We start from the raw sequence: 21,490 nt of genomic DNA, 5'->3' as shown, positions 1-21,490 counted from the left end.
CGGGCCTTTCACTCTTCTGCCCTGTCTCTTTCTCATCTCAGGCGACTCACCGCGCCCCTCCTCCCGGGGGGCACGGGACGACGTGCGGGAAAGGAAAGGTGAGGAAATAACGGGAAGGGGAGCAGGAGACCAAAAAAAGAAGGGTCGGGGAACTAGCAAAAAGATGGGGTGCAACACGACGACTTCCCAGGAGGTCACCCAGCCTAGTACTACTCTCGCCCAAGCACGTTTAACTGCGGAGTTCTGATGGGATCCGGTGCATTAGTGCTGGTATGATCGCACCCGGGAGTCCATGAACGGGCACTTCCTATAACCGCTTCGAAGGAGCCGCGCGAGGAGGATGGCAGAGCGATGGGACGCGTCGAGGCGGTCCGACAATCGCCGGTTTTGGGAAGCATGACCGGGACCCCGAAGCGGGCCGGTCCGAGCCGCGCAGGAACACCGGCTCAAAAGGGCCATAACTCGCGATCCAACCGTCGGATCGCGCCCAGATTTTTACAGGAGCTTCCGGAGTCTGATTCCCTTATAGTAGCCATGGAATCGCTACGCAGACCGCCGGATCTTTAAATCATGACGTCATCGCCCCGGAGCCACGGGCCTTTCACTCTTCTGCCCTGTCTCTTTCTCATCTCGGGCGACTCACCGCGCCCCTCCTCCCGGGGGGCACGGGACGGCGTGCGGGAAAGGAAAGGTGAGGAAATAACGGGAAGGGGAGCAGGAGACCAAAAAAAGAAGGGTCGGGGAACTAGCAAAAAGATGGGGTGCAACACGAGGACTTCCCAGGAGGTCACCCAGCCTAGTACTACTCTCTCCCAAGAACGTTTAACTGCGGAGTTCTGATGGGATCTGGTGCATTAGTGCTGGTATGAACGCACCCGTGAGGCCTGAACGCGCACTTCCTATAAGCGATTCGAACGAGCCGCGCGAGGAGGAGGGCAGAGCGATGGCAGGCGTCGAGGCGGTCCGACAATCCCTGATTTTGGGAAGCCTGACCGGGACCCCGAAACGGGCCGGTCTTAGCCGCGGAGGAACACCGGCTCAAAAGGGCCATAACCCGGGATCGGACCGTCGGATCGCGCCCAGATTTTTACAGGAGCTTCCGGAGTCCGATTCCCTTATAGTAGCAATGGAATCGCTACGCAGACCGCCGGTTCTTTAGATCATGACGTCATCGCCCCGGACCCAGGGGCCTTTCACTCTTCTACCCTTTCCTTTTCTCCTCTCGGGCGACTCACCGCGCCCCACCTCTCGGGGGGCACGGGACACCATCCAGGAAAGAAAAGGTGAGGAAATAACGGGAAGGGGAGCAGGAGATCAAAAAAAGAAGGGTCGGGGAACTAGCAAAAAGATGGGGTGCAACACGAGGACTTCCCAGGAGGTCACCCAGCCTAGTACTACTCTCGCCCAAGCACGTTTAACTGCGGAGTTCTGATGGGATCCGGTGCATTAGTGCTGGTATGATCGTACCCGTGAGTCCATGAACGGGCACTTCCTATAACCGCTTCGAAGGAGCCGCGCGAGGAGGAGGGCAGAGCGATGGGACGCGTCGAGGCGGTCCTACAATCGCCGGTTTTGGGAAGCATGACCGGGACCCCGAAGCAGGCCGGTCCGAACCGCGGAGGAACACCGGCTCAAAAGGGCCATAACTCGCGATCCAACCGTCGGATCGCACCCAGATTTTTACAGGAGCTTCCGCAGTCCGATTCCCTTATAGTAGCAATGGAATCGCTACGCAGACCGCCGGATCTTTAAATCATGACGTCATCGCCCCGGAGCCACGGGCCTTTCACTCTTCTGCCCTGTCTCTTTCTCATCTCAGGCGACTCACCGCGCCCCTCCTCCCGGGGGGCACGGGACGACGTGCGGGAAAGGAAAGGTGAGGAAATAACGGGAAGGGGAGCAGGAGACCAAAAAAAGAAGGGTCGGGGAACTAGCAAAAAGATGGGGTGCAACACGACGACTTCCCAGGAGGTCACCCAGCCTAGTACTACTCTCGCCCAAGCACGTTTAACTGCGGAGTTCTGATGGGATCCGGTGCATTAGTGCTGGTATGATCGCACCCGGGAGTCCATGAACGGGCACTTCCTATAACCGCTTCGAAGGAGCCGCGCGAGGAGGATGGCAGAGCGATGGGACGCGTCGAGGCGGTCCGACAATCGCCGGTTTTGGGAAGCATGACCGGGACCCCGAAGCGGGCCGGTCCGAGCCGCGCAGGAACACCGGCTCAAAAGGGCCATAACTCGCGATCCAACCGTCGGATCGCGCCCAGATTTTTACAGGAGCTTCCGGAGTCTGATTCCCTTATAGTAGCCATGGAATCGCTACGCAGACCGCCGGATCTTTAAATCATGACGTCATCGCCCCGGAGCCACGGGCCTTTCACTCTTCTGCCCTGTCTCTTTCTCATCTCGGGCGACTCACCGCGCCCCTCCTCCCGGGGGGCACGGGACGGCGTGCGGGAAAGGAAAGGTGAGGAAATAACGGGAAGGGGAGCAGGAGACCAAAAAAAGAAGGGTCGGGGAACTAGCAAAAAGATGGGGTGCAACACGAGGACTTCCCAGGAGGTCACCCAGCCTAGTACTACTCTCTCCCAAGAACGTTTAACTGCGGAGTTCTGATGGGATCTGGTGCATTAGTGCTGGTATGAACGCACCCGTGAGGCCTGAACGCGCACTTCCTATAAGCGATTCGAACGAGCCGCGCGAGGAGGAGGGCAGAGCGATGGCAGGCGTCGAGGCGGTCCGACAATCCCTGATTTTGGGAAGCCTGACCGGGACCCCGAAACGGGCCGGTCTTAGCCGCGGAGGAACACCGGCTCAAAAGGGCCATAACCCGGGATCGGACCGTCGGATCGCGCCCAGATTTTTACAGGAGCTTCCGGAGTCCGATTCCCTTATAGTAGCAATGGAATCGCTACGCAGACCGCCGGTTCTTTAGATCATGACGTCATCGCCCCGGACCCAGGGGCCTTTCACTCTTCTACCCTTTCCTTTTCTCCTCTCGGGCGACTCACCGCGCCCCACCTCTCGGGGGGCACGGGACACCATCCAGGAAAGAAAAGGTGAGGAAATAACGGGAAGGGGAGCAGGAGATCAAAAAAAGAAGGGTCGGGGAACTAGCAAAAAGATGGGGTGCAACACGAGGACTTCCCAGGAGGTCACCCAGCCTAGTACTACTCTCGCCCAAGCACGTTTAACTGCGGAGTTCTGATGGGATCCGGTGCATTAGTGCTGGTATGATCGTACCCGTGAGTCCATGAACGGGCACTTCCTATAACCGCTTCGAAGGAGCCGCGCGAGGAGGAGGGCAGAGCGATGGGACGCGTCGAGGCGGTCCTACAATCGCCGGTTTTGGGAAGCATGACCGGGACCCCGAAGCAGGCCGGTCCGAACCGCGGAGGAACACCGGCTCAAAAGGGCCATAACTCGCGATCCAACCGTCGGATCGCACCCAGATTTTTACAGGAGCTTCCGCAGTCCGATTCCCTTATAGTAGCAATGGAATCGCTACGCAGACCGCCGGATCTTTAAATCATGACGTCATCGCCCCGGAGCCACGGGCCTTTCACTCTTCTGCCCTGTCTCTTTCTCATCTCAGGCGACTCACCGCGCCCCTCCTCCCGGGGGGCACGGGACGACGTGCGGGAAAGGAAAGGTGAGGAAATAACGGGAAGGGGAGCAGGAGACCAAAAAAAGAAGGGTCGGGGAACTAGCAAAAAGATGGGGTGCAACACGACGACTTCCCAGGAGGTCACCCAGCCTAGTACTACTCTCGCCCAAGCACGTTTAACTGCGGAGTTCTGATGGGATCCGGTGCATTAGTGCTGGTATGATCGCACCCGGGAGTCCATGAACGGGCACTTCCTATAACCGCTTCGAAGGAGCCGCGCGAGGAGGATGGCAGAGCGATGGGACGCGTCGAGGCGGTCCGACAATCGCCGGTTTTGGGAAGCATGACCGGGACCCCGAAGCGGGCCGGTCCGAGCCGCGCAGGAACACCGGCTCAAAAGGGCCATAACTCGCGATCCAACCGTCGGATCGCGCCCAGATTTTTACAGGAGCTTCCGGAGTCTGATTCCCTTATAGTAGCCATGGAATCGCTACGCAGACCGCCGGATCTTTAAATCATGACGTCATCGCCCCGGAGCCACGGGCCTTTCACTCTTCTGCCCTGTCTCTTTCTCATCTCGGGCGACTCACCGCGCCCCTCCTCCCGGGGGGCACGGGACGGCGTGCGGGAAAGGAAAGGTGAGGAAATAACGGGAAGGGGAGCAGGAGACCAAAAAAAGAAGGGTCGGGGAACTAGCAAAAAGATGGGGTGCAACACGAGGACTTCCCAGGAGGTCACCCAGCCTAGTACTACTCTCTCCCAAGAACGTTTAACTGCGGAGTTCTGATGGGATCTGGTGCATTAGTGCTGGTATGAACGCACCCGTGAGGCCTGAACGCGCACTTCCTATAAGCGATTCGAACGAGCCGCGCGAGGAGGAGGGCAGAGCGATGGCAGGCGTCGAGGCGGTCCGACAATCCCTGATTTTGGGAAGCCTGACCGGGACCCCGAAACGGGCCGGTCTTAGCCGCGGAGGAACACCGGCTCAAAAGGGCCATAACCCGGGATCGGACCGTCGGATCGCGCCCAGATTTTTACAGGAGCTTCCGGAGTCCGATTCCCTTATAGTAGCAATGGAATCGCTACGCAGACCGCCGGATCTTTAAATCATGACGTCATCGCCCCGGAGCCACGGGCCTTTCACTCTTCTGCCCTGTCTCTTTCTCATCTCGGGCGACTCACCGCGCCCCTCCTCCCGGGGGGCATCGGCCACCGTGCGGGAAAGGAAAGGTGAGGAAATAACGGGAAGGGGAGCAGGAGACCAAAAAAAGAAGGGTCGGGGAACTAGCAAAAAGATGGGGTGCAACACGAGGACTTCCCAAGAGGTCACCCAGCCTAGTACTACTCTCGCCCAAGCATGTTTAACTGCGGAGTTCTGATGGGATCCGGTGCATTAGTGCTGGTATGAACGCACCCGTGAGACCTGAACGCGCACTTCCTATAAGCGCTTCGAACGAGCCGCGCGAGGAGGATGGCAGAGCGATGGCACGCGTCGAGGCGGTCGGACAATCCCTGATTTTGGGAAGCCTGATCGGGACCCTGAAGCGGGCCGGTCTGAGCCGCGGAGGAACACCGGCTCAAAAGGGCCATAACCCGGGATCCGACCGTCGGATCACGCCCAGATTTTTACAGGAGCTTCCGGAGTCCGATTCCCTTATAGTAGCCATGGAATCGCTACGCAGACCGCCGGATCTTTAAATCATGACGTCATCGCCCCGGAGCCACGGGCCTTTCACTCTTCTGCCCTGTCTCTTTCTCATCTCGGGTGACTCACCGCGCCCCTCCTCCCGGGGGGCACGGGACGACGTGCGGGAAAGGAAAGGTGAGGAAATAACGGGAAGGGGAGCAGGAGACCAAAAAAAGAAGGGTCGGGGAACTAGCAAAAAGATGGGGTGCAACACGAGGACTTCCCAGGAGGTCACCCAGCCTAGTACTACTCTCGCCCAAGCACGTTTAACTGCGGAGTTCTGATGGGATCCGGTGCATTAGTGCTGGTATGATCGCACCCGGGAGTCCATGAACGGGCACTTCCTATAACCGCTTCGAAGGAGCCGCGCGAGGAGGATGGCAGAGCGATGGGACGCGTCGAGGCGGTCCGCCAATCGCCGGTTTTGGGAAGCATTACCGGGACCCCGAAGCAGGCCGGTCCGAACCGCGCAGGAGCACCGGCTCAAAAGGGCCATAACTCGCGATCCAACCGTCGGATCGCGCCCAGATTTTTACAGGAGCTTCCGAAGTCCGATTCCCTTATAGTAGCAATGGAATCGCTACGCAGACCGCCGGATCTTTAAATCATGACGTCATCGCCCCGGAGCCACGGGCCTTTCACTCTTCTGCCCTGTCTTTTTCTCATCTCGGGCGACTCACCGCGCCCCTCCTCCCGGGGGGCACGGGACGACGTGCGGGAAAGGAAAGGTGAGGAAATAACGGGAAGGGGAGCAGGAGACCAAAAAAAGAAGGGTCGGGGAACTAGCAAAAAGATGGGGTGCAACACGAGGACTTCCCAGGAGATCACCCAGCCTAGTACTACTCTCGCCCAAGCATGTTTAACTGCGGAGTTCTGATGGGATCCGGTGCATTAGTGCTGGTATGATCGCACCCGTGAGGCCTATGAACGGGCACTTCCTATAACCGCTTCGAAGGAGCCGCGCGAGGAGGATGGCAGAGCGATGGGACGCGTCGAGGCGGTCCGACAATCGCCGGTTTTGGGAAGCCTGACCGGGACCCCGAAGCAGGCCGGTCCGAACCGCGGAGGAACACCGGCTCAAAAGGGCCATAACTCGCTATCCAACCGTCGGATCGCGCCCAGATTTTTACAGGAGCTTCCGCAGTCCGATTCCCTTATAGTAGCAATGGAATCGCTACGCAGACCGCCGGTTCTTTAGATCATGACGTCATCGCCCCGGACCCAGGGGCCTTTCACTCTTCTACCCTTTCCTTTTCTCCTCTCGGGCGACTCACCGCGCCCCACCTCTCGGGGGGTACGGGACACCATCCAGGAAAGAAAAGGTGAGGAAATAACGGGAAGGGGAGCAGGAGATCAAAAAAAGAAGGGTCGGGGAACTAGCAAAAAGATGGGGTGCAACACGAGGACTTCCCAGGAGGTCACCCAGCCTAGTACTACTCTCGCCCAAGCACGTTTAACTGCGGAGTTCTGATGGGATCCGGTGCATTAGTGCTGGTATGATCGTACCCGTGAGTCCATGAACGGGCACTTCCTATAACCGCTTCGAAGGAGCCGCGCGAGGAGGAGGGCAGAGCGATGGGACGCGTCGAGGCGGTCCGACAATCGCCGGTTTTGGGAAGCATGACCGGGACCCCGAAGCAGGCCGGTCCGAACCGCGGAGGAACACCGGCTCAAAAGGGCCATAACTCGCGATCCAACCGTCGGATCGCACCCAGATTTTTACAGGAGCTTCCGCAGTCCGATTCCCTTATAGTAGCAATGGAATCGCTACGCAGACCGCCGGATCTTTAAATCATGACGTCATCGCCCCGGAGCCACGGGCCTTTCACTCTTCTGCCCTGTCTCTTTCTCATCTCAGGCGACTCACCGCGCCCCTCCTCCCGGGGGGCACGGGACGACGTGCGGGAAAGGAAAGGTGAGGAAATAACGGGAAGGGGAGCAGGAGACCAAAAAAAGAAGGGTCGGGGAACTAGCAAAAAGATGGGGTGCAACACGACGACTTCCCAGGAGGTCACCCAGCCTAGTACTACTCTCGCCCAAGCAAGTTTAACTGCGGAGTTCTGATGGGATCCGGTGCATTAGTGCTGGTATGATCGCACCCGGGAGTCCATGAACGGGCACTTCCTATAACCGCTTCGAAGGAGCCGCGCGAGGAGGATGGCAGAGCGATGGGACGCGTCGAGGCGGTCCGACAATCGCCGGTTTTGGGAAGCATGACCGGGACCCCGAAGCGGGCCGGTCCGAGCCGCGCAGGAACACCGGCTCAAAAGGGCCATAACTCGCGATCCAACCGTCGGATCGCGCCCAGATTTTTACAGGAGCTTCCGGAGTCTGATTCCCTTATAGTAGCCATGGAATCGCTACGCAGACCGCCGGATCTTTAAATCATGACGTCATCGCCCCGGAGCCACGGGCCTTTCACTCTTCTGCCCTGTCTCTTTCTCATCTCGGGCGACTCACCGCGCCCCTCCTCCCGGGGGGCACGGGACGGCGTGCGGGAAAGGAAAGGTGAGGAAATAACGGGAAGGGGAGCAGGAGACCAAAAAAAGAAGGGTCGGGGAACTAGCAAAAAGATGGGGTGCAACACGAGGACTTCCCAGGAGGTCACCCAGCCTAGTACTACTCTCTCCCAAGAACGTTTAACTGCGGAGTTCTGATGGGATCTGGTGCATTAGTGCTGGTATGAACGCACCCGTGAGGCCTGAACGCGCACTTCCTATAAGCGATTCGAACGACCCGCGCGAGGAGGAGGGCAGAGCGATGGCAGGCGTCGAGGCGGTCCGACAATCCCTGATTTTGGGAAGCCTGACCGGGACCCCGAAACGGGCCGGTCTTAGCCGCGGAGGAACACCGGCTCAAAAGGGCCATAACCCGGGATCGGACCGTCGGATCGCGCCCAGATTTTTACAGGAGCTTCCGGAGTCCGATTCCCTTATAGTAGCAATGGAATCGCTACGCAGACCGTCGGATCTTTAAATCATGACGTCATCGCCCCGGAGCCACGGGCCTTTCACTCTTCTGCCCTGTCTCTTTCTCATCTCGGGCGACTCACCGCGCCCCTCCTCCCGGGGGGCATCGGCCACCGTGCGGGAAAGGAAAGGTGAGGAAATAACGGGAAGGGGAGCAGGAGACCAAAAAAAGAAGGGTCGGGGAACTAGCAAAAAGATGGGGTGCAACACGAGGACTTCCCAAGAGGTCACCCAGCCTAGTACTACTCTCGCCCAAGCATGTTTAACTGCGGAGTTCTGATGGGATCCGGTGCATTAGTGCTGGTATGAACGCACCCGTGAGACCTGAACGCGCACTTCCTATAAGCGCTTCGAACGAGCCGCGCGAGGAGGATGGCAGAGCGATGGCACGCGTCGAGGCGGTCGGACAATCCCTGATTTTGGGAAGCCTGATCGGGACCCTGAAGCGGGCCGGTCTGAGCCGCGGAGGAACACCGGCTCAAAAGGGCCATAACCCGGGATCCGACCGTCGGATCGCGCCCAGATTTTTACAGGAGCTTCCGGAGTCCGATTCCCTTATAGTAGCCATGGAATCGCTACGCAGACCGCCGGATCTTTAAATCATGACGTCATCGCCCCGGAGCCACGGGCCTTTCACTCTTCTGCCCTGTCTCTTTCTCATCTCGGGTGACTCACCGCGCCCCTCCTCCCGGGGGGCACGGGACGACGTGCGGGAAAGGAAAGGTGAGGAAATAACGGGAAGGGGAGCAGGAGACCAAAAAAAGAAGGGTCGGGGAACTAGCAAAAAGATGGGGTGCAACACGAGGACTTCCCAGGAGGTCACCCAGCCTAGTACTACTCTCGCCCAAGCACGTTTAACTGCGGAGTTCTGATGGGATCCGGTGCATTAGTGCTGGTATGATCGCACCCGGGAGTCCATGAACGGGCACTTCCTATAACCGCTTCGAAGGAGCCGCGCGAGGAGGATGGCAGAGCGATGGGACGCGTCGAGGCGGTCCGACAATCGCCGGTTTTTGGAAGCATGACCGGGACCCCGAAGCGGGCCGGTCCGAGCCGCGCAGGAACACCGGCTCAAAAGGGCCATAACTCGCGATCCAACCGTCGGATCGCGCCCAGATTTTTACAGGAGCTTCCGGAGTCTGATTCCCTTATAGTAGCCATGGAATCGCTACGCAGACCGCCGGATCTTTAAATCATGACGTCATCGCCCCGGAGCCACGGGCCTTTCACTCTTCTGCCCTGTCTCTTTCTCATCTCGGGCGACTCACCGCGCCCCTCCTCCCGGGGGGCACGGGACGGCGTGCGGGAAAGGAAAGGTGAGGAAATAACGGGAAGGGGAGCAGGAGACCAAAAAAAGAAGGGTCGGGGAACTAGCAAAAAGATGGGGTGCAACACGAGGACTTCCCAGGAGGTCACCCAGCCTAGTACTACTCTCTCCCAAGAACGTTTAACTGCGGAGTTCTGATGGGATCTGGTGCATTAGTGCTGGTATGAACGCACCCGTGAGGCCTGAACGCGCACTTCCTATAAGCGATTCGAACGAGCCGCGCGAGGAGGAGGGCAGAGCGATGGCAGGCGTCGAGGCGGTCCGACAATCCCTGATTTTGGGAAGCCTGACCGGGACCCCGAAACGGGCCGGTCTTAGCCGCGGAGGAACACCGGCTCAAAAGGGCCATAACCCGGGATCGGACCGTCGGATCGCGCCCAGATTTTTACAGGAGCTTCCGGAGTCCGATTCCCTTATAGTAGCAATGGAATCGCTACGCAGACCGTCGGATCTTTAAATCATGACGTCATCGCCCCGGAGCCACGGGCCTTTCACTCTTCTGCCCTGTCTCTTTCTCATCTCGGGCGACTCACCGCGCCCCTCCTCCCGGGGGGCATCGGCTACCGTGCGGGAAAGGAAAGGTGAGGAAATAACGGGAAGGGGAGCAGGAGACCAAAAAAAGAAGGGTCGGGGAACTAGCAAAAAGATGGGGTGCAACACGAGGACTTCCCAAGAGGTCACCCAGCCTAGTACTACTCTCGCCCAAGCATGTTTAACTGCGGAGTTCTGATGGGATCCGGTGCATTAGTGCTGGTATGAACGCACCCGTGAGACCTGAACGCGCACTTCCTATAAGCGCTTCGAACGAGCCGCGCGAGGAGGATGGCAGAGCGATGGCACGCGTCGAGGCGGTCGGACAATCCCTGATTTTGGGAAGCCTGATCGGGACCCTGAAGCGGGCCGGTCTGAGCCGCGGAGGAACACCGGCTCAAAAGGGCCATAACCCGGGATCCGACCGTCGGATCGCGCCCAGATTTTTACAGGAGCTTCCGGAGTCCGATTCCCTTATAGTAGCCATGGAATCGCTACGCAGACCGCCGGATCTTTAAATCATGACGTCATCGCCCCGGAGCCACGGGCCTTTCACTATTCTGCCCTGTCTCTTTCTCATCTCGGGCGACTCACCGCGCCCCTCCTCCCGGGGGGCACGGGACGACGTGCGGGAAAGGAAAGGTGAGGAAATAACGGGAAGGGGAGCAGGAGACCAAAAAAAGAAGGGTCGGGGAACTAGCAAAAAGATGGGGTGCAACACGAGGACTTCCCAGGAGGTCACCCAGCCTAGTACTACTCTCGCCCAAGCACGTTTAACTGCGGAGTTCTGATGGGATCCGGTGCATTAGTGCTGGTATGATCGCACCCGGGAGTCCATGAACGGGCACTTCCTATAACCGCTTCGAAGGAGCCGCGCGAGGAGGATGGCAGAGCGATGGGACGCGTCGAGGCGGTCCGACAATCGCCGGTTTTGGGAAGCATGACCGGGACCCCGAAGCGGGCCGGTCCGAGCCGCGCAGGAACACCGGCTCAAAAGGGCCATAACTCGCGATCCAACCGTCGGATCGCGCCCAGATTTTTACAGGAGCTTCCGGAGTCTGATTCCCTTATAGTAGCCATGGAATCGCTACGCAGACCGCCGGATCTTTAAATCATGACGTCATCGCCCCGGAGCCACGGGCCTTTCACTCTTCTGCCCTGTCTCTTTCTCATCTCGGGCGACTCACCGCGCCCCTCCTCCCGGGGGGCACGGGACGGCGTGCGGGAAAGGAAAGGTGAGGAAATAACGGGAAGGGGAGCAGGAGACCAAAAAAAGAAGGGTCGGGGAACTAGCAAAAAGATGGGGTGCAACACGAGGACTTCCCAGGAGGTCACCCAGCCTAGTACTACTCTCTCCCAAGAACGTTTAACTGCGGAGTTCTGATGGGATCTGGTGCATTAGTGCTGGTATGAACGCACCCGTGAGGCCTGAACGCGCACTTCCTATAAGCGATTCGAACGAGCCGCGCGAGGAGGAGGGCAGAGCGATGGCAGGCGTCGAGGCGGTCCGACAATCCCTGATTTTGGGAAGCCTGACCGGGACCCCGAAACGGGCCGGTCTTAGCCGCGGAGGAACACCGGCTCAAAAGGGCCATAACCCGGGATCGGACCGTCGGATCGCGCCCAGATTTTTACAGGAGCTTCCGGAGTCCGATTCCCTTATAGTAGCAATGGAATCGCTACGCCGACCGTCGGATCTTTAAATCATGACGTCATCGCCCCGGAGCCACGGGCCTTTCACTCTTCTGCCCTGTCTCTTTCTCATCTCGGGCGACTCACCGCGCCCCTCCTCCCGGGGGGCATCGGCCACCGTGCGGGAAAGGAAAGGTGAGGAAATAACGGGAAGGGGAGCAGGAGACCAAAAAAAGAAGGGTCGGGGAACTAGCAAAAAGATGGGGTGCAACACGAGGACTTCCCAAGAGGTCACCCAGCCTAGTACTACTCTCGCCCAAGCATGTTTAACTGCGGAGTTCTGATGGGATCCGGTGCATTAGTGCTGGTATGAACGCACCCGTGAGACCTGAACGCGCACTTCCTATAAGCGCTTCGAACGAGCCGCGCGAGGAGGATGGCAGAGCGATGGCACGCGTCGAGGCGGTCGGACAATCCCTGATTTTGGGAAGCCTGATCGGGACCCTGAAGCGGGCCGGTCTGAGCCGCGGAGGAACACCGGCTCAAAAGGGCCATAACCCGGGATCCGACCGTCAGATCGCGCCCAGATTTTTACAGGAGCTTCCGGAGTCCGATTCCCTTATAGTAGCCATGGAATCGCTACGCAGACCGCCGGATCTTTAAATCATGACGTCATCGCCCCGGAGCCACGGGCCTTTCACTCTTCTGCCCTGTCTCTTTCTCATCTCGGGTGACTCACCGCGCCCCTCCTCCCGGGGGGCACGGGACGACGTGCGGGAAAAGAAAGGTGAGGAAATAACGGGAAGGGGAGCAGGAGACCAAAAAAAGAAGGGTCGGGGAACTAGCAAAAAGATGGGGTGCAACACGAGGACTTCCCAGGAGGTCACCCAGCCTAGTACTACTCTCGCCCAAGCACGTTTAACTGCGGAGTTCTGATGGGATCCGGTGCATTAGTGCTGGTATGAACGCACCCGTGAGGCCTGAACGCGCACTTCCTTTAAGCGCTTCGAACGAGCCGCGCGAGGAGGATGGCAGAGCGATGGCAGGTGTCGAGGCGGTCTGACAATCCCCGGTTTTGGGAAGCCTGACCGGGACCCCGAAGCAGGCCGGTCCGAGCCGCGCAGGAACACCGGCTCAAAAGGGCCATAACTCGCGATCCCACCGTCGGATCGCGCCCAGATTTTTACAGGAGCTTCCGGAGTCCGATTCCCTTATAGTAGACATGGAATCGCTACGCAGACAGCCGGATCTTTAAATCATGACGTCATCACCCCGGAGCCACGGGCCTTTCACTCTTCTGCCATGTCTCTTTCTCATCTCAAGCGACTCACCGCACCCCTCCTCCCGGGGTGCACGGGACGGCGTGCGGGAAAGGAAAGGTGAGGAAATAACGGGAAGGGGAGCAGGAGATCAAAAAAGAAGGGTCGGGGAACTAGCAAAAAGATGGGGTGCAACACGAGGACTTCCCAGGAGGTCACCCAGCCTAGTACTACTCTCGCCCAAGCACGTTTAACTGCGGAGTTCTGATGGGATCCGGTGCATTAGTGCTGGTATGAACGCACCCGTGAGGCCTGAACGCGCACTTCCTATAAGCGCTTCGAACGAGCCGCGCGAGGAGGATGGCGGAGCAATGGCAGACGTCGAGGCGGTCTGACAATCCCTGATTTTGGGAAGCCTGACCGGGACCCCGAAGCGGGCCGATCCGAGCCGCGCAGGAACACCGGCTCAAAAGGGCCATAACTCGCGATCCAACCGTCGGATCGCGCCCGGATTTTTACAGGAGCTTCCGCAGTCCGATTCCCTTATAGTAGCAATGGAATCGCTACGCAGACCGCCGGATCTTTAAATCATGACGTCATCGCCCCGGAGCCACGGGCCTTTCACTATTCTGCCCTGTCTCTTTCTCATCTCGGGCGACTCACCGCGCCCCTCCTCCCGGGGGGCACGGGACGACGTGCGGGAAAGGAAAGGTGAGGAAATAACGGGAAGGGGAGCAGGAGACCAAAAAAAGAAGGGTCGGGGAACTAGCAAAAAGATGGGGTGCAACACGAGGACTTCCCAGGAGGTCACCCAGCCTAGTACTACTCTCGCCCAAGCACGTTTCACTGCGGAGTTCTGATGGGATCCGGTGCATTAGTGCTGGTATGATCGCACCCGTGAGTCCATGAACGGGCACTTCCTATAACCGCTTCGAAGGAGCCGCACGAGGAGGAGGGCAGAGCGAAGGGACGCGTCGAGGCGGTCCGACAATCGCCGGTTTTGGGAAGCATGACCGGGACCCCGAAGCCGGCCGGTCCGAAACGCGCAGGAACACCAGCTCAAAAGGGCCATAACTCGCGATCCCACTGTTGGATCGCGCCCGGATTTTTACAGGAGCTTCCGCAGTCCGATTCCCTTATAGTAGCGATGGAATCGCTACGCATACAGCCGGATCTTTAAATCATGACGTCATCGCCCCGGAGCCACGGGCCTTTCACTCTTCTGCCCTGTCTCTTTCTCAACTCAAGCGACTCACCGCACCCCTCCTCCCGGGGTGCACGGGACGGCGTGCGGGAAAGGAAAGGTGAGGAAATAACGGGAAGGGGAGCAGGAGAGCAAAAAAAGAAGGGTCGGGGAACTAGCAAAAAGATGGGGTGCAACACGAGGACTTCCCAGGAGGTCACCCAGCCTAGTACTACTCTCGCCCAAGCACGTTTAACTGCGGAGTTCTGATGGGATCCGGTGCATTAGTGCTGGTATGATCGCACCCGGGAGTCCATGAACGGGCACTTCCTATAACCGCTTCGAAGGAGCCGCGCGAGGAGGATGGCAGAGCGATGGGACGCGTCGAGGCGGTCCGACAATCGCCGGTTTTGGGAAGCATGACCGGGACCCCGAAGCAGGCCGGTCCGAACCGCGCAGGAGCACCGGCTCAAAAGGGCCATAACTCGCGTTCCAACCGTCGGATCGCGCCCAGATTTTTACAGGAGCTTCCGAAGTCTGATTCCCTTATAGTAGCAATGGAATCGCTACGCAGACCGCCGGATCTTTAAATCATGACGTCATCGCCCCGGAGCCACGGGCCTTTCACTCTTCTGCCCTGTCTCTTTCTCATCTCGGGCGACTCACCGCGCCCCTCCTCCCGGGGGGCACGGGACGACGTGCGGGAAAGGAAAGGTGAGGAAATAACGGGAAGGGGAGCAGGAGACCAAAAAAAGAAGGGTCGGGGAACTAGCAAAAAGATGGGGTGCAACACGAGGACTTCCCAGGAGGTCACCCAGCCTAGTACTACTCTCGCCCAAGCACGTTTAACTGCGGAGTTCTGATGGGATCCGGTGCATTAGTGCTGGTATGATCGCACCCGTGAGTCCATGAACGGGCACTTCCTATAACCGCTTCGAAGGAGCCGCGCGAGGAGGATGGCAGAGCGATGGGACGCGTCGAGGCGGTCCGACAATCCCCGGTTTTGGGAAGCCTGACCGGGACCCCGAAGCAGGCCGGTCCGAGCCGCGCAGGAACACCGGCTCAAAAGGGCCATAACTCGCGATCCCACCGTCGGATCGCGCCCAGATTTTTACAGGAGCTTCCGGAGTCCGATTCCCTTATAGTAGCCATGGAATCGCTACGCAGACAGCCGGATCTTTAAATCATGACGTCATCGCCCCGGAGCCACGGGCCTTTCACTCTTCTGCCCTGTCTCTTTCTCATCTCGGGCGACTCACCGCGCCCCTCCTCCCGGGGGGCACGGGACGACGTGCGGGAAAAGAAAGGTGAGGAAATAACGGGAAGGAGAGCAGGAGACCAAAAAAAGAAGGGTCGGGGAACTAGCAAAAAGATGGGGTGCAACACGAGGACTTCCCAGGAGGTCACCCAGCCTAGTACTACTCTCGCCCAATCACGTTTAACTGCGGAGTTCTGATGGGATCCGGTGCATTAGTGCTGGTATGATCGCACCCGTGAGTCCATGAACGGGCACTTCCTATAACCGCTTCGAAGGAGCCGCGCGAGGAGGATGGCAGAGCGATGGGACGCGTCGAGGCGGTCCGACAATCCCCGGTTTTGGGAAGCCTGACCGGGACCCCGAAGCAGGCCGGTCCGAGCCGCGCAGGAACACCGGCTCAAAAGGGCCATAACTCGCGATCCCACCGTCGGATCGCGCCCAGATTTTTACAGGAGCTTCCGGAGTCCGATTCCCTTATAGTAGCCATGGAATCGCTACGCAGACCGCCGGATCTTTAAATCATGACGTCATCGCCCCGGAGCCACGAGCCTTTCACTCTTCTGCCATGTCTCTTTCTCATCTCGGGCGACTCACCGCGCCCCTCCTCCCGGGGGGCACGGGACGGCGTGCGGGAAAAGAAAGGTGAGGAAATAACGGGAAGGGGAGCAGGAGACCAAAAAAAGAAGGGTCGGGGAACTAGCAAAAAGATGGGGTGCAACACGAGGACTTCCCAGGAGGTCACCCAGCCTAGTACTACTCTCGCCCAAGCACGTTTAACTGCGGAATTCTGATGGGATCCGGTGCATTAGTGCTGGTATGATCGCACCCGGGAGTCCATGAACGGGCACTTCCTATAACCGCTTCGAAGGAGCCGCGCGAGGAGGATGGCAGAGCGATGGGACGCGTCGAGGCGGTCCGACAATCGCCGGTTTTGGGAAGCATGACCGGGACCCCGAAGCGGGCCGGTCCGAGCCGCGCAGGAACACCGGCTCAAAAGGGCCATAACTCGCGATCCAACCGTCGGATCGCGCCCAGATTTTTACAGGAGCTTCCGGAGTCCGATTCCCTTATAGTAGCCATGGAATCGCTATGCAGACCGCCGGATCTTTAAATCATGACGTCATCGCCCCGGAGCCACGGGCCTTTCACTCTTCTGCCCTGTCTCTTTCTCATCTCGGGCTACTCACCGCTCCCCTCCTCCCGGGGGGCACGGGACGACGTGCGGGAAAGGAAAGGTGAGGAAATAACGGGAAGGGGAGCAGGAGACCAAAAAAAGAAGGGTCGGGGAACTAGCAAAAAGATGGGGTGCAACACGAGGACTTCCCAGGAGGTCACCCAGCCTAGTACTACTCTCGCCCAAGCACGTTTAACTGCGGATTTCTGATGGGATCCGGTGCATTAGTGCTGGTATGATCGCACCCGTGAGTCCATGAACGGGCACTTCCTATAACCGCTTCGAAGGAGCCGCCCGAGGAGGAGGGCAGAGCGATGGGACGCGTCGAGGCGGTCCGACAATCGCCGGTTTTGGGAAGCATGACCGGGACCCCGAAGCAGGCCGGTCCGAACCGCGCAGGAGCACCGGCTCAAAAGGGCCATAACTCGCGTTCCAACCGTCGGATCGCGCCCAGATTTTTACAGGAGCTTCCGAAGTCTGATTCCCTTATAGTAGCAATGGAATCGCTACGCAGACCGCCGGATCTTTAAATCATGACGTCATCGCCCCGGAGCCACGGGCCTTTCACTCTTCTGCCCTGTCTCTTTCTCATCTCGGGCGACTCACCGCGCCCCTCCTCCCGGGGGGCACAGGACGACGTGCGGGAAAGGAAAGGTGAGGAAATAACGGGAAGGGGAGCAGGAGACCAAAAAAAGAAGGGTCGGGGAACTAGCAAAAAGATGGGGTGCAACACGAGGACTTCCCAGGAGGTCACCCATCCTAGTACTACTCTCGCCCAATCACGTTTAACTGCGGAGTTCTGATGGGATCCGGTGCATTAGTGCTGGTATGATCGCACCCGTGAGTCCATGAACGGGCACTTCCTATAACCGCTTCGAAGGAGCCACGCGAGGAGGATGGCAGAGCGATGGGACGCGTCGAGGCGGTCCGACAATCGCCGGTTTTGTGAAGCATGACCGGGACCCCGAAGCAGGCCGGTCCGAACCGCGCAGGAACACCGGCTTAAAAGAGCCATAACTCGCGATCCAACCGTCGGATCGCGCCCAGATTTTTACAGGAGCTTCCGTAGTCCGATTCCCTTATAGTAGCCATGGAATCGCTACGCAGACCGCCAGATCTTTAAATCATAATGTCATCGCCCCGGAGCCACGGGCCTTTCACTCTTCTACCCTGTCTCTTTCTCATCTCGGGCGACTCACCGCGCCCCTCCTCCCGGGGGGCAAGGGACGACGTGCGGGAAAGGAAAGGTGAGGAAATAACGGGAAGGGGAGCCGGAGACCAAAAAAAGAAGGGTCGGGGAACTAGCAAAAAGATGGGGTGCAACACGAGGACTTCCCAGGACGTCACCCAGCCTAGTACTACTCTCGCCCAAGAACGTTTAACGTCGGAGTTCTGATGGGATCCGGTGCATTAGTGCTGGTATGAACGCACCCGTGAGGCCTGAACGCGCACTTCCTATAAGCGATTCGAACGAGCCGCGCGAGGAGGAGGGCAGAGCGATGGCAGGCGTCGAGGCGGTCCGACAATCCCTGATTTGGGGAAGCCTGACCGGGACCCCGAAGCGGGCCGGTCTTAACCGCGGAGGAACACCGGCTCAAAAGGGCCATAACCCGGGATCGGACCGTCGGATCGCGCCCAGATTTTTACAGGAGCTTCCGGAGTCCGATTCCCTTATAGTAGCAATGGATTCGCTACGCAGACCGTCGGATCTTTAAATCATGACGTCATCGCCCCGGAGCCACGGGCCTTTCACTCTTCTGCCCTGTCTCTTTCTCATCTCGGGCGACTCACCGCGCCCCTCCTCCCGGGGGGCACGGGACACCGTGCGGGAAAGGAAAGGTGAGGAAATAACGGGAAGGGGAGCAGGAGACCAAAAAAAGAAGGGTCGGGGAACTAGCAAAAAGATGGGGTGCAACACGAGGACTTCCCAGGAGGTCACCCAGCCTAGTACTACTCTCGCCCAAGCATGTTTAACTGCGGAGTTCTGATGGGATCCGGTGCATTAGTGCTGGTATGAACGCACCCGTGAGGCCTGAACGCGCACTTCCTATAAGCGCTTCGAACGAGCCGCGCGAGGAGGATGGCAGAGCGATGGCACGCGTCGAGGCGGTCAGACAATCCCTGATTTTGGGAAACCTGAGCGGGACCCTGAAGCGGGCCGGTCTGAGCCGCGGAGGAACACCGGCTGAAAAGGGCCATAACCCGGGATCCGACCGTCGGATCGCGCCCAGATTTTTACAGGAGCTTCCGGAGTCCGATTCCCTTATAGTAGCAATGGAATCGCTACGCAGACCGCCGGATCTTTAAATCATGACGTCATCGCCCCGGAGCCACGGGCCTTTCACTCTTCTGCCCTGTCTCTTTCTCATCTCGGGCGACTCACCGCGCCCCTCCTCCCGGGGGGCACAGGACGACGTGCGGGAAAGGAAAGGTGAGGAAATAACGGGAAGGGGAGCAGGAGACCAAAAAAAGAAGGGTCGGGGAACTAGCAAAAAGATGGGGTGCAACACGAGGACTTCCCAGGAGGTCACCCATCCTAGTACTACTCTCGCCCAATCACGTTTAACTGCGGAGTTCTGATGGGATCCGGTGCATTAGTGCTGGTATGATCGCACCCGTGAGTCCATGAACGGGCACTTCCTATAACCGCTTCGAAGGAGCCGCGCGAGGAGGATGGCAGAGCGATGGGACGCGTCGAGGCGGTCCGACAATCGCCGGTTTTGTGAAGCATGACCGGGACCCCGAAGCAGGCCGGTCCGAACCGCGCAGGAACACCGGCTTAAAAGAGCCATAACTCGCGATCCAACCGTCGGATCGTGCCCAGATTTTTACAGGAGCTTCCGTAGTCCGATTCCCTTATAGTAGCCATGGAATCGCTACGCAGACCGCCAGATCTTTAAATCATAATGTCATCGCCCCGGAGCCACGGGCCTTTCACTCTTCTACCCTGTCTCTTTCTCATCTCGGGCGACTCACCGCGCCCCTCCTCCCGGGGGGCAAGGGACGACGTGCGGGAAAGGAAAGGTGAGGAAATAACGGGAAGGGGAGCCGGAGACCAAAAAAAGAAGGGTCGGGGAACTAGCAAAAAGATGGGGTGCAACACGAGGACTTCCCAGGACGTCACCCAGCCTAGTACTACTCTCGCCCAAGAACGTTTAACGTCGGAGTTCTGATGGGATCCGGTGCATTAGTGCTGGTATGAACGCACCCGTGAGGCCTGAACGCGCACTTCCTATAAGCGATTCGAACGAGCCGCGCGAGGAGGAGGGCAGAGCGATGGCAGGCGTCGAGGCGGTCCGACAATCCCTGATTTGGGGAAGCCTGACCGGGACCCCGAAGCGGGCCGGTCTTAACCGCGGAGGAACACCGGCTCAAAAGGGCCATAACCCGGGATCGGACCGTCGGATCGCGCCCAGATTTTTACAGGAGCTTCCGGAGTCCGATTCCCTTATAGTAGCAATGGATTCGCTACGCAGACCGTCGGATCTTTAAATCATGACGTCATCGCCCCGGAGCCACGGGCCTTTCACTCTTCTGCCCTGTCTCTTTCTCATCTCGGGCGACTCACCGCGCCCCTCCTCCCGGGGGGCACGGGACACCGTGCGGGAAAGGAAAGGTGAGGAAATAACGGGAAGGGGAGCAGGAGACCAAAAAAAGAAGGGTCGGGGAACTAGCAAAAAGATGGGGTGCAACACGAGGACTTCCCAGGAGGTCACCCAGCCTAGTACTACTCTCGCCCAAGCATGTTTAACTGCGGAGTTCTGATGGGATCCGGTGCATTAGTGCTGGTATGAACGCACCCGTGAGGCCTGAACGCGCACTTCCTATAAGCGCTTCGAACGAGCCGCGCGAGGAGGATGGCAGAGCGATGGCACGCGTCGAGGCGGTCAGACAATCCCTGATTTTGGGAAACCTGAGCGGGACCCTGAAGCGGGCCGGTCTGAGCCGCGGAGGAACACCGGCTGAAAAGGGCCATAACCCGGGATCCGACCGTCGGATCGCGCCCAGATTTTTACAGGAGCTTCCGGAGTCCGATTCCCTTATAGTAGCAATGGAATCGCTACGCAGACCGCCGGATCTTTAAATCATGATGTCATCGCCCCCGGAGCCACGTACCTTTCACTCTTCTGCCCTGTCTCTTTCTCATCTCGGGCGACTCACCGCGCCCCACCTCTCGGGGGGCACGGGACACCATCCAGGAAAGGAAAGGTGGGGAAATAACGGGAAGGGGAGCAGGAGATCAAAAAAAGAAGGGTCGGGGAACTAGCAAAACGATGGGGTGCAACACGAGGACTTCCCAGGAGGTCACCCATCCTAGTACTACTCTCGCCCAAGCACGTTTAACTGCGGAGTTCTGATGGGATTCGGTGCATTAGTGCTGGTATGATCGCACCCGTGAGGCCTGAACGCGCACTTCCTATAAGCGCTTCGAAGGAGCCGCGCGAGGAGGATGGCAGAGCGATGGGACGCGTCGAGGCGGTCCGACAATCGCCGGTTTTTGGAAGCCTGACCGGGACCCCGAAGCAGGCCGGTCCGAACCGCGGAGGAACACCGGCTCAAAAGGGCCATAACTCGCGATCCAACCGTCGGATCGCGCCCAGATTTTTACAGGAGCTTCCGCAGTCCGATTCCCTTATAGTAGCAATGGAATCGCTACGCAGACCGCCGGTTCTTTAGATCATGACGTCATCGCCCCGGACCCAGGGGCCTTTCACTCTTCTACCCTTTCCCTTTCTCCTCTCGGGCGACTCACCGCGCCCCACCTCTCGGGGGGCGCGGGACACCATCCAGGAAAGGAAAGGTGAGGAAATAACGGGAAGGGGAGCAGGAGACCAAAAAAAGAAGGGTCGGGGAACTAGCA

At 58.8% G+C, this 21,490-nt stretch overlaps 36 non-coding genes across 36 annotated transcripts; all 36 read right to left on the bottom strand.

The window, feature by feature from the left end:
• Positions 1–165: 165 nt before the first annotated feature.
• On the bottom strand, positions 166–284 carry LOC133672037 (5S ribosomal RNA). The gene has a single exon (XR_009834639.1). It is a non-coding gene; the product is annotated as a 5S ribosomal RNA (ribosomal RNA).
• Positions 285–758: 474 nt separating this feature from the next.
• On the bottom strand, positions 759–877 carry LOC133672168 (5S ribosomal RNA). Its single transcript, XR_009834766.1, has one exon. It is a non-coding gene; the product is annotated as a 5S ribosomal RNA (ribosomal RNA).
• Positions 878–1,350: 473 nt separating this feature from the next.
• On the bottom strand, positions 1,351–1,469 carry LOC133672052 (5S ribosomal RNA). The gene has a single exon (XR_009834653.1). It is a non-coding gene; the product is annotated as a 5S ribosomal RNA (ribosomal RNA).
• Positions 1,470–1,943: 474 nt separating this feature from the next.
• Positions 1,944–2,062, bottom strand: LOC133672036 (5S ribosomal RNA). Its single transcript, XR_009834638.1, has one exon. It is a non-coding gene; the product is annotated as a 5S ribosomal RNA (ribosomal RNA).
• Positions 2,063–2,536: 474 nt separating this feature from the next.
• On the bottom strand, positions 2,537–2,655 carry LOC133672167 (5S ribosomal RNA). Its single transcript, XR_009834765.1, has one exon. It is a non-coding gene; the product is annotated as a 5S ribosomal RNA (ribosomal RNA).
• A 473-nt stretch (positions 2,656–3,128) lies between these two features.
• LOC133672051 (5S ribosomal RNA) lies at positions 3,129–3,247 on the bottom strand. Its single transcript, XR_009834652.1, has one exon. It is a non-coding gene; the product is annotated as a 5S ribosomal RNA (ribosomal RNA).
• A 474-nt stretch (positions 3,248–3,721) lies between these two features.
• LOC133672035 (5S ribosomal RNA) lies at positions 3,722–3,840 on the bottom strand. Its single transcript, XR_009834637.1, has one exon. It is a non-coding gene; the product is annotated as a 5S ribosomal RNA (ribosomal RNA).
• Positions 3,841–4,314: 474 nt separating this feature from the next.
• Positions 4,315–4,433, bottom strand: LOC133672166 (5S ribosomal RNA). The gene has a single exon (XR_009834764.1). It is a non-coding gene; the product is annotated as a 5S ribosomal RNA (ribosomal RNA).
• Positions 4,434–4,906: 473 nt separating this feature from the next.
• On the bottom strand, positions 4,907–5,025 carry LOC133672098 (5S ribosomal RNA). Its single transcript, XR_009834700.1, has one exon. It is a non-coding gene; the product is annotated as a 5S ribosomal RNA (ribosomal RNA).
• A 473-nt stretch (positions 5,026–5,498) lies between these two features.
• On the bottom strand, positions 5,499–5,617 carry LOC133671873 (5S ribosomal RNA). Its single transcript, XR_009834483.1, has one exon. It is a non-coding gene; the product is annotated as a 5S ribosomal RNA (ribosomal RNA).
• A 474-nt stretch (positions 5,618–6,091) lies between these two features.
• On the bottom strand, positions 6,092–6,210 carry LOC133672088 (5S ribosomal RNA). The gene has a single exon (XR_009834689.1). It is a non-coding gene; the product is annotated as a 5S ribosomal RNA (ribosomal RNA).
• Positions 6,211–6,685: 475 nt separating this feature from the next.
• Positions 6,686–6,804, bottom strand: LOC133672050 (5S ribosomal RNA). Its single transcript, XR_009834651.1, has one exon. It is a non-coding gene; the product is annotated as a 5S ribosomal RNA (ribosomal RNA).
• Positions 6,805–7,278: 474 nt separating this feature from the next.
• Positions 7,279–7,397, bottom strand: LOC133672125 (5S ribosomal RNA). Its single transcript, XR_009834725.1, has one exon. It is a non-coding gene; the product is annotated as a 5S ribosomal RNA (ribosomal RNA).
• A 474-nt stretch (positions 7,398–7,871) lies between these two features.
• On the bottom strand, positions 7,872–7,990 carry LOC133672165 (5S ribosomal RNA). The gene has a single exon (XR_009834763.1). It is a non-coding gene; the product is annotated as a 5S ribosomal RNA (ribosomal RNA).
• Positions 7,991–8,463: 473 nt separating this feature from the next.
• Positions 8,464–8,582, bottom strand: LOC133672097 (5S ribosomal RNA). Its single transcript, XR_009834699.1, has one exon. It is a non-coding gene; the product is annotated as a 5S ribosomal RNA (ribosomal RNA).
• Positions 8,583–9,055: 473 nt separating this feature from the next.
• LOC133671872 (5S ribosomal RNA) lies at positions 9,056–9,174 on the bottom strand. The gene has a single exon (XR_009834482.1). It is a non-coding gene; the product is annotated as a 5S ribosomal RNA (ribosomal RNA).
• A 474-nt stretch (positions 9,175–9,648) lies between these two features.
• LOC133672163 (5S ribosomal RNA) lies at positions 9,649–9,767 on the bottom strand. Its single transcript, XR_009834762.1, has one exon. It is a non-coding gene; the product is annotated as a 5S ribosomal RNA (ribosomal RNA).
• A 473-nt stretch (positions 9,768–10,240) lies between these two features.
• Positions 10,241–10,359, bottom strand: LOC133672096 (5S ribosomal RNA). The gene has a single exon (XR_009834698.1). It is a non-coding gene; the product is annotated as a 5S ribosomal RNA (ribosomal RNA).
• A 473-nt stretch (positions 10,360–10,832) lies between these two features.
• Positions 10,833–10,951, bottom strand: LOC133671871 (5S ribosomal RNA). The gene has a single exon (XR_009834481.1). It is a non-coding gene; the product is annotated as a 5S ribosomal RNA (ribosomal RNA).
• A 474-nt stretch (positions 10,952–11,425) lies between these two features.
• Positions 11,426–11,544, bottom strand: LOC133672162 (5S ribosomal RNA). Its single transcript, XR_009834761.1, has one exon. It is a non-coding gene; the product is annotated as a 5S ribosomal RNA (ribosomal RNA).
• A 473-nt stretch (positions 11,545–12,017) lies between these two features.
• LOC133672095 (5S ribosomal RNA) lies at positions 12,018–12,136 on the bottom strand. The gene has a single exon (XR_009834697.1). It is a non-coding gene; the product is annotated as a 5S ribosomal RNA (ribosomal RNA).
• Positions 12,137–12,609: 473 nt separating this feature from the next.
• Positions 12,610–12,728, bottom strand: LOC133671995 (5S ribosomal RNA). Its single transcript, XR_009834599.1, has one exon. It is a non-coding gene; the product is annotated as a 5S ribosomal RNA (ribosomal RNA).
• A 472-nt stretch (positions 12,729–13,200) lies between these two features.
• Positions 13,201–13,319, bottom strand: LOC133671994 (5S ribosomal RNA). Its single transcript, XR_009834598.1, has one exon. It is a non-coding gene; the product is annotated as a 5S ribosomal RNA (ribosomal RNA).
• Positions 13,320–13,792: 473 nt separating this feature from the next.
• On the bottom strand, positions 13,793–13,911 carry LOC133671979 (5S ribosomal RNA). The gene has a single exon (XR_009834584.1). It is a non-coding gene; the product is annotated as a 5S ribosomal RNA (ribosomal RNA).
• A 474-nt stretch (positions 13,912–14,385) lies between these two features.
• On the bottom strand, positions 14,386–14,504 carry LOC133671868 (5S ribosomal RNA). The gene has a single exon (XR_009834479.1). It is a non-coding gene; the product is annotated as a 5S ribosomal RNA (ribosomal RNA).
• A 474-nt stretch (positions 14,505–14,978) lies between these two features.
• On the bottom strand, positions 14,979–15,097 carry LOC133671867 (5S ribosomal RNA). Its single transcript, XR_009834478.1, has one exon. It is a non-coding gene; the product is annotated as a 5S ribosomal RNA (ribosomal RNA).
• A 474-nt stretch (positions 15,098–15,571) lies between these two features.
• LOC133672066 (5S ribosomal RNA) lies at positions 15,572–15,690 on the bottom strand. Its single transcript, XR_009834667.1, has one exon. It is a non-coding gene; the product is annotated as a 5S ribosomal RNA (ribosomal RNA).
• A 474-nt stretch (positions 15,691–16,164) lies between these two features.
• Positions 16,165–16,283, bottom strand: LOC133672023 (5S ribosomal RNA). The gene has a single exon (XR_009834625.1). It is a non-coding gene; the product is annotated as a 5S ribosomal RNA (ribosomal RNA).
• Positions 16,284–16,757: 474 nt separating this feature from the next.
• LOC133672034 (5S ribosomal RNA) lies at positions 16,758–16,876 on the bottom strand. The gene has a single exon (XR_009834636.1). It is a non-coding gene; the product is annotated as a 5S ribosomal RNA (ribosomal RNA).
• A 474-nt stretch (positions 16,877–17,350) lies between these two features.
• LOC133672030 (5S ribosomal RNA) lies at positions 17,351–17,469 on the bottom strand. The gene has a single exon (XR_009834632.1). It is a non-coding gene; the product is annotated as a 5S ribosomal RNA (ribosomal RNA).
• A 474-nt stretch (positions 17,470–17,943) lies between these two features.
• On the bottom strand, positions 17,944–18,062 carry LOC133672151 (5S ribosomal RNA). The gene has a single exon (XR_009834750.1). It is a non-coding gene; the product is annotated as a 5S ribosomal RNA (ribosomal RNA).
• A 473-nt stretch (positions 18,063–18,535) lies between these two features.
• Positions 18,536–18,654, bottom strand: LOC133672084 (5S ribosomal RNA). The gene has a single exon (XR_009834684.1). It is a non-coding gene; the product is annotated as a 5S ribosomal RNA (ribosomal RNA).
• A 473-nt stretch (positions 18,655–19,127) lies between these two features.
• LOC133672029 (5S ribosomal RNA) lies at positions 19,128–19,246 on the bottom strand. The gene has a single exon (XR_009834631.1). It is a non-coding gene; the product is annotated as a 5S ribosomal RNA (ribosomal RNA).
• Positions 19,247–19,720: 474 nt separating this feature from the next.
• LOC133672149 (5S ribosomal RNA) lies at positions 19,721–19,839 on the bottom strand. Its single transcript, XR_009834748.1, has one exon. It is a non-coding gene; the product is annotated as a 5S ribosomal RNA (ribosomal RNA).
• Positions 19,840–20,312: 473 nt separating this feature from the next.
• On the bottom strand, positions 20,313–20,431 carry LOC133672083 (5S ribosomal RNA). Its single transcript, XR_009834683.1, has one exon. It is a non-coding gene; the product is annotated as a 5S ribosomal RNA (ribosomal RNA).
• A 474-nt stretch (positions 20,432–20,905) lies between these two features.
• LOC133672019 (5S ribosomal RNA) lies at positions 20,906–21,024 on the bottom strand. The gene has a single exon (XR_009834621.1). It is a non-coding gene; the product is annotated as a 5S ribosomal RNA (ribosomal RNA).
• Between the last annotated feature and the right edge of the window lie 466 nt (positions 21,025–21,490).

The sequence above is a fragment of the Populus nigra genome, chromosome 13 (genome assembly GCF_951802175.1).
Source record: "Populus nigra chromosome 13, ddPopNigr1.1, whole genome shotgun sequence".
Lineage (NCBI taxonomy): Eukaryota > Viridiplantae > Streptophyta > Magnoliopsida > Malpighiales > Salicaceae > Populus > Populus nigra.
This window is presented reverse-complemented; position numbering and strand designations above follow the sequence as displayed.